The sequence below is a fragment of the Pseudophryne corroboree genome, chromosome 3 (assembly GCF_028390025.1).
Source record: "Pseudophryne corroboree isolate aPseCor3 chromosome 3, aPseCor3.hap2, whole genome shotgun sequence".
Taxonomy (NCBI): domain Eukaryota; kingdom Metazoa; phylum Chordata; class Amphibia; order Anura; family Myobatrachidae; genus Pseudophryne; species Pseudophryne corroboree.
This window is the reverse complement of record NC_086446.1, coordinates 406,982,663-406,994,748: the sequence shown is the minus strand read 5'-3', so window position 1 is coordinate 406,994,748 and position 12,086 is coordinate 406,982,663. Positions and strand designations below refer to the sequence as shown.

General features: G+C 44.7%; 1 protein-coding gene and 1 long non-coding RNA gene across 5 annotated transcripts in view; one reads left to right on the top strand and one right to left on the bottom strand.

The window, feature by feature from the left end:
- The window catches only part of LOC135055757 (uncharacterized), a 172,970-nt gene extending 163,086 nt beyond the window's left edge, over positions 1 to 9,884 (top strand). For both annotated transcript variants that reach the window (XR_010243802.1, XR_010243803.1), the window contains exons 2-3: positions 7,877 to 8,037; positions 8,782 to 9,884. This is a non-coding gene — a long non-coding RNA (uncharacterized LOC135055757). The remainder of the gene's footprint in view (positions 1 to 7,876; positions 8,038 to 8,781) is intronic.
- LOC135055755 (CMP-N-acetylneuraminate-beta-galactosamide-alpha-2,3-sialyltransferase 2-like) overlaps positions 1 to 12,086 on the bottom strand; it is a 195,453-nt gene that overhangs the window by 161,301 nt on the left and 22,066 nt on the right. The gene's annotated exons all lie outside the window — the stretch shown is intronic.

Here is a 12,086-nt window from a genome sequence, read left to right as displayed (position 1 = left end):
CCAAAACGGTCAACCAAGTCGCCTTTTTCAAACCCTCTCCTTTTCGTAACAAACCTCCAGAAGCTGGATCCCCTGGGGTGGGCCCCTCTCCTCAGCCCAAGCGGCCCTCTCTTATGCCATCTGAGCCCCCTTCCAGTGACGCATCCTCTTCAATGCGCCTCGAAGATGGGGAAGCCTTAACAATCGGCAGTATGAAGCTTTTGTTACATCAATTTAAGGACGACGTGACATCTGAGTTCAGAGCCATGCTGAAATCCTGCCAGAGCTCCATTGACGATCTGGGCGAGAGGACAAACCAGTTGGAAACCAAGATGGGCGAGGTAGTCGGTTCACACAACTCGTTGATAGACTCCCATGATACCCTGGAGGGTGAAGTGAATTTCCTGCGCGATAAAGTAGCGGATTTGGAAGATCGCTCGCGCAGGAACAATTTGAAACTCAGAGGGGTTCCCGACGCTATTTCTAACAGTAGTCTTCACGACTATACTATTGAGATCTTCAGGAAATTGTTGCCTACCGCTAGCTCCTCAGACCTTTTGTTGGACCGAATCCATCGAATACCTAAGGCCCGAGGCGCCCCAGAAGGATCGTCTAAAGATGTGCTGATGAGGGTTCACTTCTATCATATAAAAGAATCTTTGCTTAAGGCGTCTAGACCATCCTCTGACACGGCGGAGGCCCTGGGAAAACTTCAGCTATATGGGGACTTATCGCAGTACACTCTCAATAAAAGACGCTCCTTCTACCCGGTTACTACTGTTCTTCGGAAGGCTGGTATCCTATATAGATGGGGCTTTCCCACACGTCTGTTGATCTCCAGAGACGGTTCTACCATAGCCATCTCGTCGGCTGATGAGGGTCTGAAGCTCCTACGTAAATGGAATCTGGGGGGAGACCCCGAGCCCAGTTCTCCTGACCATCGACTCCAGCAGGACTGGTCGACGGTTGAGAAGTAATGGCATTCTGTTCACACTCACCTACCATAGGTGCCTTTAACTGGACTGCCGTCCCGGGCCCCAGAAGTTAACAGCAGAGTCTGTTACAAATGAGACTTATGTCACCCTTCTCCACAGAGATTGCTAAATTCTACTTGTTAATCATTGTATTATAGTAGGCACTAATGTTTGAGAAGGATAGAGTTACTTAGCTGTCTTTCTCTGACTAAACCTTAGTTTTCGAATCTAATTGTAATAAGTTTTACATAACTGATCAGCACTGTGTGTCTCTGCGGCCCTAGAGCTTTTGGAATTATAGGCCGCGTGGGTGTATATTCTCCGAGATACACAATTCTCGTCAGTTAGGTTGCGGGGAGGTTGGCCACCAACCTCTCTATTTCATTTGGTGAGGCGCTGGATGTTTTGGCGCCTTACTATGGCCGCATATCTTTATGAGGTCTGTTTCCTTTCTCTTCTTTATAATTCTCTTTTGTCTACCCCTGTCTGTTCCCCCTATGTGTCTGGTCTTCCTCAGGGTCGTGTTCCTAGAAGATGGAGTCAGCGCTTGATAGTTCCGGTACTGCTCAGTCATGGTCAGGTTAGTTTCACTTAATGTCAAGGGATTGAACTCCACACAGAAACGGAAACTAGCGCTGTCCTCCTTCCATAAAATGAAGGCAAATGTTGTTGCGGTTCAAGAAACCCACTTTAAAAAATTGGATTCCCCTAAATTTTACGATAACCGTTTTCCGACTTGTTACATGGCTAATGGCCCTACAAAAAAGGCTGGAGTAGCGATACTCTTTTCCTTGAACTGCACTTTTACTTTAGAGTCCCAAATAGCAGATCCTGAGGGTCGTTACCTCATATTAATAGGGACATTAGAAAATACAATGGTCACTCTAGTCTCATGCTATGCTCCCAACACTGGTCAGCTCTCTTTCTGTAGGAAACTATGTGCTCTGATACAAAAACATACTAAGGGGTCGGTTTTGATCTTGGGGGATTTTAACCTAGTTGTCGACCCCCAAATGGATAGATCTAATACTATTGGTAGTACTCTGTTAGGTGGTCGAAAAGCTCGGGATGGGAGGCCTCCGCCAGTTACTGGGGGAATTCGACCTATACGATGCATGGAGAACTAAACACCCCACAGAGGGGGACTACTCTTTCTACTCGCATGCACATTGCACATACTCTAGGATAGACCTTGCCTTGACAAACAAAGAGACCCTGCAGGCAATCCGGGAAATTAAAATACTGCCAATGACCTGGTCCGATCATTCCCCAATAATGGTAATATGGGAGCTGGGGACAGGTGGGATCCCCCCAGGACCTTGGAGACTGGGGCGGTTCCTGCTCAATAATCCAGATGCCCTTAGCACTATTAGACAATCTATACAAATATATCTTGACACAAACAAATCAGAAGATACCTCGACCTTTAACAACTGGTGCTCTTTTAAAGCGGTTATTCGAGGCACAGCTATTCAGACTGCTTCCAGACTTAAACGCACTCAACAGGCAGAACGCCTGGCTGCTGATAAAGAGGCCGCCAGACTGGAAGCATTGCATAAAGCGAACCCGCTCAATAAGTCTACCCATAAGCTTCTATTAGCCGCCCGGGAAAGAGTAAACGTTTTTTCACTTAAGGACGTACAGCGCAATATTGCCAGATTAAACCAGAAGTTTTATGTACTAGGTAATAAAGCGGGACGACTGTTGGCTCGGAAGCTACAGTGCAAACGAGCTAGAGCCAGGATTCACTATGTTTGTTCCGCGTCCGATTCTAGAGTTTCTGACCCCTATGATATAGCAAACACCTTTGCAGAGTATTACTCCCACCTATACGATCTAAGGTCCGACCCGTCCACCCCCCAACCCAGAGAGGTCGATATTCAGACTTTCCTTAAGGAAATTTCTCTTCCGACGCTGGATTCCGCGGCTAGCCTGTCCCTTAGCGCCCCTTGGACATTAGAAGAACTAGACACTGTTGTTTCCGGTCTCCCGAAGGACAAGGCCCCTGGCCCTGATGGCTTCCCCTCCAATTTCTATAAAGCATATAAGAATGAATTGGCTCCCCTACTGCTGTCTGTTTTCAATGAGGCATCAGACGTGGGAAAGCTTCCCAAAGAAATGCTTGAGGCGCAGATAGTTGCCATTCCAAAACCTGGCAAGCCTACCACAGCAGTACAAAACTACCGTCCCATAGCCTTGTTGAACACAGACGTGAAGCTTTTTGCAAAGTTAGTTGCCAACCGTCTTTCCCCTCTGCTCCCTTCCCTCATTGCGGCTGACCAGGTGGGCTTTGTCCCGGGCAGGCAGGCCCCGGACAACACCCGGAGGGTGTTTAACATTCTCGAACACTGCGATGCGCATAAAACACCCCTCCTTATACTCTCTTTAGATGCCGAAAAGGCGTTTGATAGACTCCATTGGGGATATCTGAGAGCTGTTTTAGTTAAATATGGGTTCGATGGGAGGTTCTTGGATTCTGTGTTCGCTCTCTATTCTGCCCCCTCTGCAAGGGTGTTTGTTAACGGATGTTTGTCAGGGGCCTTTAATATCACCAATGGAACCAGACAGGGATGTCCCCTGTCACCCCTTATATTTGCTCTAGCTATTGAGCCACTAGCTGAGACAATTAGAACTGAATCATTGATTACAGGCCCAGAAATAGGGGACTTGACTCATAAGATCAGTTTATTTGCTGACGACATTTTGCTTTGCTTAACTTGCCCAGAGGCCTCATTAGCTGCGCTCCATGCCGTCCTTGACCGATACTCTAGAATATCATATTACAAATTGAACACAACCAAGACTGAAGCCCTGTCGCTGCACATACCACCACGTACAGTGACCCGACTTAAAGATCTATACCGGTATGCCTGGCAGGCCAGATCCATCAAGTACTTAGGAATTCACCTCTCCCTAGACAGAGACCTATATGAATGTAATTATGTACCCCTCCTTAGCGCCTTTGAAAAATTAATAAAAGAATGGTCCCTTCATGAAATATCTTGGCTAGGAAGAATCTCTGCTACCAAGATGATACTACTCCCTAAACTTTTGTATCTGTTCCGGGCTATACCCCGTAACTTCCCCAGACCTCTTCTGGTGAAAGCAAACACGATTATTTCTCAGTATATATGGAAGGGGTCGAGGCCCCGCATAGCCAGACAGGTCCTGATGTTGCCTAAATCGGTCGGGGGGGTGGCATACCCTAATCTGGAAGCATACCACTCCGCTTGCCTTCTCAGCCAGGCCCGAGATTGGTTTGACTTGCTCAGCCCCAAGCCATGGGTCCTTATAGAAAGGTCATTCTTGGGTTCTATCGACTTGAGAGAAATGTTTCTGCTACCTGCCCAAAATGTCCCTAAAAGGCCAGACCCGGGGGAAGCGGTTAGAGGTACCCTGAAGCTCTGGCATACGCTCGCTGCGTCTGATTCCAAACTCGTGCTGCCCGCGGTTAACTTAAAAATTAAGACTATTGCTAGCCTCATACCCAACCTGGGATTGGATAATTGGATCGATGCTGGTGTTGTGCAGTTGGGGGACCTATACGCAGAGGGAGGGTTGGTGCCCTTTTCTAAGTTAATAAGTGACTCGGGGATCCCGAAGCACGACTTCTTCAAATACTTACAGATCCGTCATTGGTTGCACTCTTGTGGGAGAGAGGGGGTGATACCCATCCCCCTGCCTCCCTCCCTCCATCTCGGACTGTCTTCCCCGGACCATCGGGGTGGGATATCAAAATGGTACAAGTATATAACTCTCCTCTCTAAAAGGGGCAAGTTTCCTTCACAGCTGAAGTGGGAGAGGGATCTCTCCATAGTCCTGCAGGAGGAGGAGTGGGACTCCATCTCCTCGAGGTGCTTTGGGATCTCGAGATGTCTTCAACACTCTGAGATGTACTTCAAACTGTGCCAAAGGGCGTACTTCACTCCAGAGACTCCACATCATCTGGCCTTCGATTTCCCAGCTATGCTGGAGGAATTGTGGCCATGTGGGTAATATCCTACACGTTTTCTGGGAATGCCCTGTTCTGGGGTCGCTGTGGACTGAAGTGTTCTCTCTTCTCCGGGACGTACTGGGGATTGAGGTCCCTAGGGCTCCTATGTTCGCCTTATTCCATTATACCTCACCTGAACTGTTGCGCTGTGACAGATATATTGCTGGTCATATTCTCATATCAACTAAGGCTGCAATCGGACAGCTATGGAAAACACCAACTGTTCCCACCCTTCTTGCCATTGTTAACAGCACACATAAACACTATTTATTTGAAACGTCTGGAGGTTACGATACTACCTCACCATCTTCAGTGCTGACTTCTTGGCTGAAGTGGAAATTATATAGGGAACGGACAGGGCTGTCTATGGCTGCCGCCAATCTTTTAGAAATGCCGCAGTTACACTCTCCACAATCTGAGGCTGCCTGAGTATCACTGATATATCTAGTATATATCACTCCTTAAGAAGTCCGATAACCGATCAGATTTGCTGGGAACTTTCCCATCAGAGGAACCTAACCCGTGTCTTTGTTTTCCCCTATGTGTCCCATTGTGTTGTCTCTCTTCCAGCTTTACCTTTCCTTTCTCTCTAACTGTTAGTTGTTAATCTTATATCTGTCTTAAGGCGGATTGGGCAGTACAGGAGTAGGACATTGTAAACACTGTTGTACTGTTAATGCATCGTTATATTTCTGCTTGATATCTTGTTCAGTCAACTCACATTCACGCTGGACTGTACTTGTATTGTTACATCCGGCTGTATATGTTACGGTCTAAAAATTAAATAAAAACTATTGATTAAAAAGAAAGTTAGTGCAATTCAAATATATAGTCAAAATCGTAATGAAAGTTAGTGCAAATTGCACTGTGTGTTCACAGCCTGTGATACCGATGCGCGCTCCCGTGGGGTCGGTATCACAAGAAAAGATATGCTGTGCAGGCAAGTCTTGGATATATTGGGTACAATGCAATCTAGTACATAGTATAGTTAATATTGCCACTTAGTCAAAATCTCACATAGTCAAAATCTCAAGTAAAAAGATAAGTCAATAACAGTGGTTCACGGCTTCGGGGAATTCAGGGAAAATCGCATAGTCAAATTCAGAGATCGTCAATATCTCACAGTGTGTATGCACCTTCAGGTCTGTGTGGTATGAGCCAGGGGTGGGCCCCCTGTCCATCCAGGCCCTGGACTGCAGTACTGGCAGTCCCCCCTTGATGATGGCAATGGCTATCCTGCACCTGTATTAAATATCTGTCCTACACATTGTGCAGCATAAGTCTTCTGCTACCACTAGTGGTCTGCATGAGGAATAACATTATTAGGCCATCCAACTTCACTCCTACTCCAACACATACAACTAGCCAAAGGAGCCCAGACCCAAATCAACAGAGCCATGGTGCTGGGACAATACAAACTTTTCTGCACACATTCATATATTTATTTTAAATATCTACATGGTTGAAAACTATTCTATACTTCTAACTATTTTTACAAGAAGTCTATAACCACAATACATTTATTTATTTATTAGCAGTTTCTTATATAGCGCAGCATATTCCGTTGCGCTTTACAATTAGAACAACAATTATAGAACAAAACTGGGCAAAGACAGACAGACAGACAGACAGACAGACAGAGGTAGGAAGGCCCTGCTCGCAAGCTTACAATCTATAGGGAAATAGGCATTGATACACATTTTGTTAGGTCCCTTGATTGTAGTGTTGTGCTTCTTGAAAGATCACTATTTATCTAATGCTTTATTTCATTTATATTACTACTGTAAGTATTTATACTATTAATATGAAGTTGTGATGGGTAAGGACAGTATTTTCGGCCTGGTGTGCTTAAGGGGGTATTAATGCGGTTTCATGGGGGTGGAGTATTAATATTATGCCATGGCTGTTTAAGTGTGAGGGCTGGTGGGGACTTATTATTCATATGTGGTGAAATCTTCTTAAATGTATTAATGTAAAATGAGGTTGGTTGGGACATTAATATATTATAGAGGACGTAATGCATTGGCTGGGACATTAATATATTATAGAGGATGGAATGGAATGTGAGCTCTCTATTAAAACAGAATACAATTAACTGAATTTTAGTGCTGGTTTGGGGAAATGAACATATTTATTAATGAGAATACTGTTAAATGAATTTTCATGGCTGGTTGAAGAAAGAAGACATAATTATTAAAAGTGGCTGCCATGGATATAATGGGAATGAATGGGATATAATGGGAATGAATCAGACGCATCCACGGCCACAGCAGTCAATTACTTCCTTATGCTAATCTAAGAATCTGCCCATGTATGCCGAATATCTGTTTGTCAGCCTGTGGAAGTCCATCCCGCCCACGGTTGTTACATCCTCAGCTGTCATCATTCACATAGGGACTTGTGGGAACCACATGCCGAGTGCAAAAGATCCATCAGAAACATGCTTACCTTCTGTGTCACACATTCACTTGTTGCTTATACCCCTTTCACATCGCAAAAATAACCCAGTACCGACCCGGCATATTGCCGGGTTGACACGGGTCACTGTGCGATGTCAAAGGGGCCTTGGAGAATTCCCGCGCCTGACCCGGTAATTCAACCTGGGTAATAAGAAGGGTTATTCCCGGGTTGAATACCGGGTCAGGCGCAGTGTGAATGGGTTGCCGGGTCGATGCGACCCGGTACCCATTCACAGCATAGGGAGAGACGGCGTGGAGATGAGCTCATCTCCCAGCGCCACCTTCTCCCCCGCCCCCTGCCGCTATAACAATATGCCAAGCCGGAAAGCCAGCAATGGCAGTGCAGAGTCTCCAATGCCGGATCCCACCCGGGAAGGACCCGTTTCCAGTTCCCGGGTGGGATCCGGCATTGGAGATGTGAAAGGGGTATTAGCTTTCCAGGATGTAATCACTTATCTATTGACTTCTAGAAACATGTCCAACATGCAGGAATCCAGACAAGCTGCAGCAACTGAGGCACTAGCTGCATGAGGGAGTGAAAGCTGCAAGAATGGAGAAAGCAGCATAGAGAACGGTCCTGTTTCTGTCAGGACATTGCCGATATTGCCCCACCTGCAGGCCTAAGCGATAGGTATGCACCAATTCAACCCTGCCAGCTTCTATACTTGATAGTTCAGCTTCTACAGCATAGAGCAACCTTTTTACAATTACAGACCCCAATGGATTGCCAAATGTGTCCCCATACCCTCTTCCCCTGACTGTCCAAATCATCATCATCACCACCAGTGCTATATGTACAAGTGTGAATTCAAAAGATGTCAATAGCTTGATCTTAATTTACACATGGAACAGAATAGCTGAAAAAGAATTATAAAGAGTTTAATATTTAGTTAAAGAAAAGGACAATCAAAAATACACACGCTAGCTACAACTGGTGGGATTTTTGCCGATTTTTGTTTTATGCAATCCAGGTAGTTACCACATCAGATTGATTTCTCCACAGCACTAGCCCACGAGTAGCATCTCATGCAGAAACTGTGGCTATAGATAAAGAACGCAGAGGCTGATGTGTGAAATCAATTGCGTTTCCCCAGCAAAAGGGCTTTGTTTCACCTTGCCCTATATATATTAATGGTGGTATTGCGGTAATAAGGGGGGAGACTTAAGCATCGAAGCTGTACTACCTGTTCTGGTTACATCATCCCTAGATGCCAGTACCAAAGCAGAAGCATTTGGAAAAAGTTAATATTCTAGGAATCCAGCGTTTTATTTAATGCAGGACAGTTTACATTATTTTCCCTTAAAAATAAAATATAGTACTTGTCAGTTACACTGGTGCTGATGTTGCTTCTTCCTCTTGTACCACTGTTTTCAGATCTGCTGCTGTCTGTCAAGTCAATGAATAAGTCAGGATCTTGGTAAACGGATTCCCATGAAAACCTTTTTTACATAAAGAATGGTACCAGACAGGAATACCCTTTGTCAAATCTGTCTTGTCCCGGACATCAAAAGGTGTCCTAATTGGTGTGGAAGAATAAGAGAAGTATTTTTGCTGATAATGAACTCTTACCATTAATCATCCCCTATACATCCATACGCATCCTCATACAGATCCTTGCTACATATATGGTGCTCACTCTGCATAATGAAACGGTCTAATACAGCATCTTCTTCATCTGCAACCCTGGATCCTGGGTCTCCTGTACCGCAATTGTAACTTCTCCCATTGCACCTGCAAAGTTAAATACTCAGGTGGTGCTTCTAGTTATTAAGACTCCCTCTAACATGACAATTTTCCCTTCCTACTTAAATCAATGAAATTGAATCTTCTTAGATGGTAAAAATGAATAATCTCCTGACTAGGTAAAATAGTGGTCATTGAGATTAACCTCATGCCCCAACTGCTTTATCTCTTCCAGACCCACGTAAAGGTGTCATAGTATACTTTAACCCAATTACACAGATGTTGGTATGGAGACTCAGTCCATCCTATTCAAGCTTCTTCAAAATCCTACGTGCTACCACCAATGGCAGAATATTTTAAGATGTCAGTCTTTATTAATTGGATCATAATGCTGTCTCAAGTCAAGTTGTAACCAGAGTGCAAGCCCTGCAATGGGTATATCTGGAGGCCAACTCCTGCAATATTTCTCCTGTCATCAATTATTGTTGCCGCAGCTACCCTGAGTCCCGCCTTGGCATGGGTCCTCAATGTCATGTCTTCTCATTACTCATTTGGAACTATTGAATAACACACTATGACACTACCTCTTCTCCCTACCCTATCAGCCCATTCTAGCAGTTTTACCCCTAGGACACCGTTCATCTTGCTTGTGCTTAGGAATTGAGAATGTTGTTAGGGTGGTATCGGATACTCTTGACTTTACAACTAAAACTTGAAATCCCAACCATCAGGCTGCCAAGTTTTCTGCTGTTAAATACTAAAAGGAAGACAGAATTCCTTTAATGAGTGCTAAAGTGGTTGTGTCTCATTGTTAAATGTGGCCCCGAGATTAATAAGTCTCTCTCAGAGTTAATGGAGGAGCTATTATAAATGTAGAAATGTAACAGATCATTTGGTACACAAGAAATGTAGGTCAAGCAGAGTCTCATACACTTCCACAATATATATTGAAAAAAATCTTGATAAAAATGTTTTTATAGCGCTTAAAAAGATTGCTAATTAGTGTGCACAAATAGCATAAACATACCGTCGCTACTGACAAGCAGTAAAGCCCTCATAACTGGAGAGTCCCACTTGATCTGATGCACTGAAGGGGTTAACAGGGGGAAAAAGTGTCACTCTTTATTAGCTAAATACATTCACAGACTACATATATTTAAGATGCAGCAGGCAACAACACCTCTAAGGAGCAGCCTCTATTCCTGGAGGGGCATATCCGGTGTTGGTGTGTGCAGAGCTCTCCGATCACCAGCAATGGTGCAGAAGGTAGGAATACACTGCAAACGCCTGAAACTCGGATTGGAATTGTAGCAGCAAGGAAATCATTTATGTGTGGTCTGTGTCTTGTCTGCCCCTCTGCAATAAAATGTATCTAATAAAAGGTAAATAATAATAATAATAATAATAATAATCCTCCTCCCTAATGCTTGCCGGGTTGCCAATGCCGTGGAGCAGAGTCAAACTAATGTATTTTTCTATGGGGGAAGAGGGGATTTAGGGATATCATCATGTCTAAATGAGGGCAAGTGAGCAGCAGGGATGAATTTATTTTCTACCTTTGTATGACTGTACGTGGATTGAATAAGGGAGTCAATGGGCATAGTTCTTTTTGTGTGGGTTGACAAGCATGTGCTCAGTACAAACTGTTTGAAGAACTATATGGGCAGGGCATAGCAGAGGGAGCTCATGCTCCAGGCGCCAGGGCTGATAGGGGGCACCATCTTGCATTTTTTTGTTTACAGACTGCCGGGAATGGACAAAATACTAGTGATTTCTACTTGGATGACTCCCTGCTGTTGTGATAATGTCAGGAACTGCTGAAATCACATGATGCATACTGTTCCAGGTCCTGTGTAGCGGTGGTCGCTGCAGGAAATAAGGTAAGTATAGTGTGAGGACTGACCTGCTGTGCTAGAGTAGTGCATGTTGGGGTACAGGAAGACATATTGGTGGGCTGGGGGCATGTTGGTGGGCTGGGGAGTGATCATGAGTGAGGGAAATTACAGTGGGTGAGATATGGGGTCAAGGAGTGATAGTGAGTGAGAAGTATTTCTGTTGATGAGGTATTGTGTCAAGGAGTTTGTGATCGGACGGTTCCGTACGAAAGACCTCAGCGCTTTCACGTCCCATCCCCAGTACACAGAATGGATATTTAGGTCACACGGGACCTGACCATATAGGTGATTCCCGCTTACCGTCAGTAACCGCCTGTTACTGACTCCACCCACTATACAGTGGGCAGGTTTATGCTGCCACCACCAAACTCCTAACCTGCCGTTGCGTTTGGAACCACGGTTCTACTCTGTATGTACCGACACGCTGCCTTACCACACCTGTGTGGTGTTGACGAATCCCCACTAGTCCTCTACCGGTAGCTGGCGGAAGGCGGAACTTGGAGACGTTGGTTCACCCTGGACAGCTGGTGAACGGGGCTAGGTTTTGCATAGCCCTGTAGGTCACAAGATGACGCGGTCTTCTTGAGGCAAATGGTATTTATTTGCAATAGTTCTAAAGAGAACTCTTCTCTATTGCTAGGGGAAACAGCATACAGCAAAATGTTCACAGCAGAAAGTAGTTGGTATAATACACTCTGGATGCTTGCAGGCCTCCTTTTTATGTCCATTTTCCACACAGTACAACAGGGGGTCATGTCCTCCCTGAGCCCTTTCTTTCCAATCAGGATATCTTACAAAATACAAATAAATAAATGAATAAAATAATTTCCTCTTTCCTGTCACACAGACGTTTGTTATCAGTTTAACATTCACTATTGATAAATTTATCACATAGCTTCAAATGCGGTTTGTATTTTATTTCCCAAACAAATGTTATTCCTTCCTGCATCTACCATTCAGGATTCATATATCAATGAAACCAGCTACATAAATAAAGACAGGTTCCCAACCCAATCTGACACTCATAGCCACTGCCTGCCATGCATTGTCCAACATCAAAAGGATTTTTGTCGTTCACACCTCTCTGCTAGGACAGGGCCA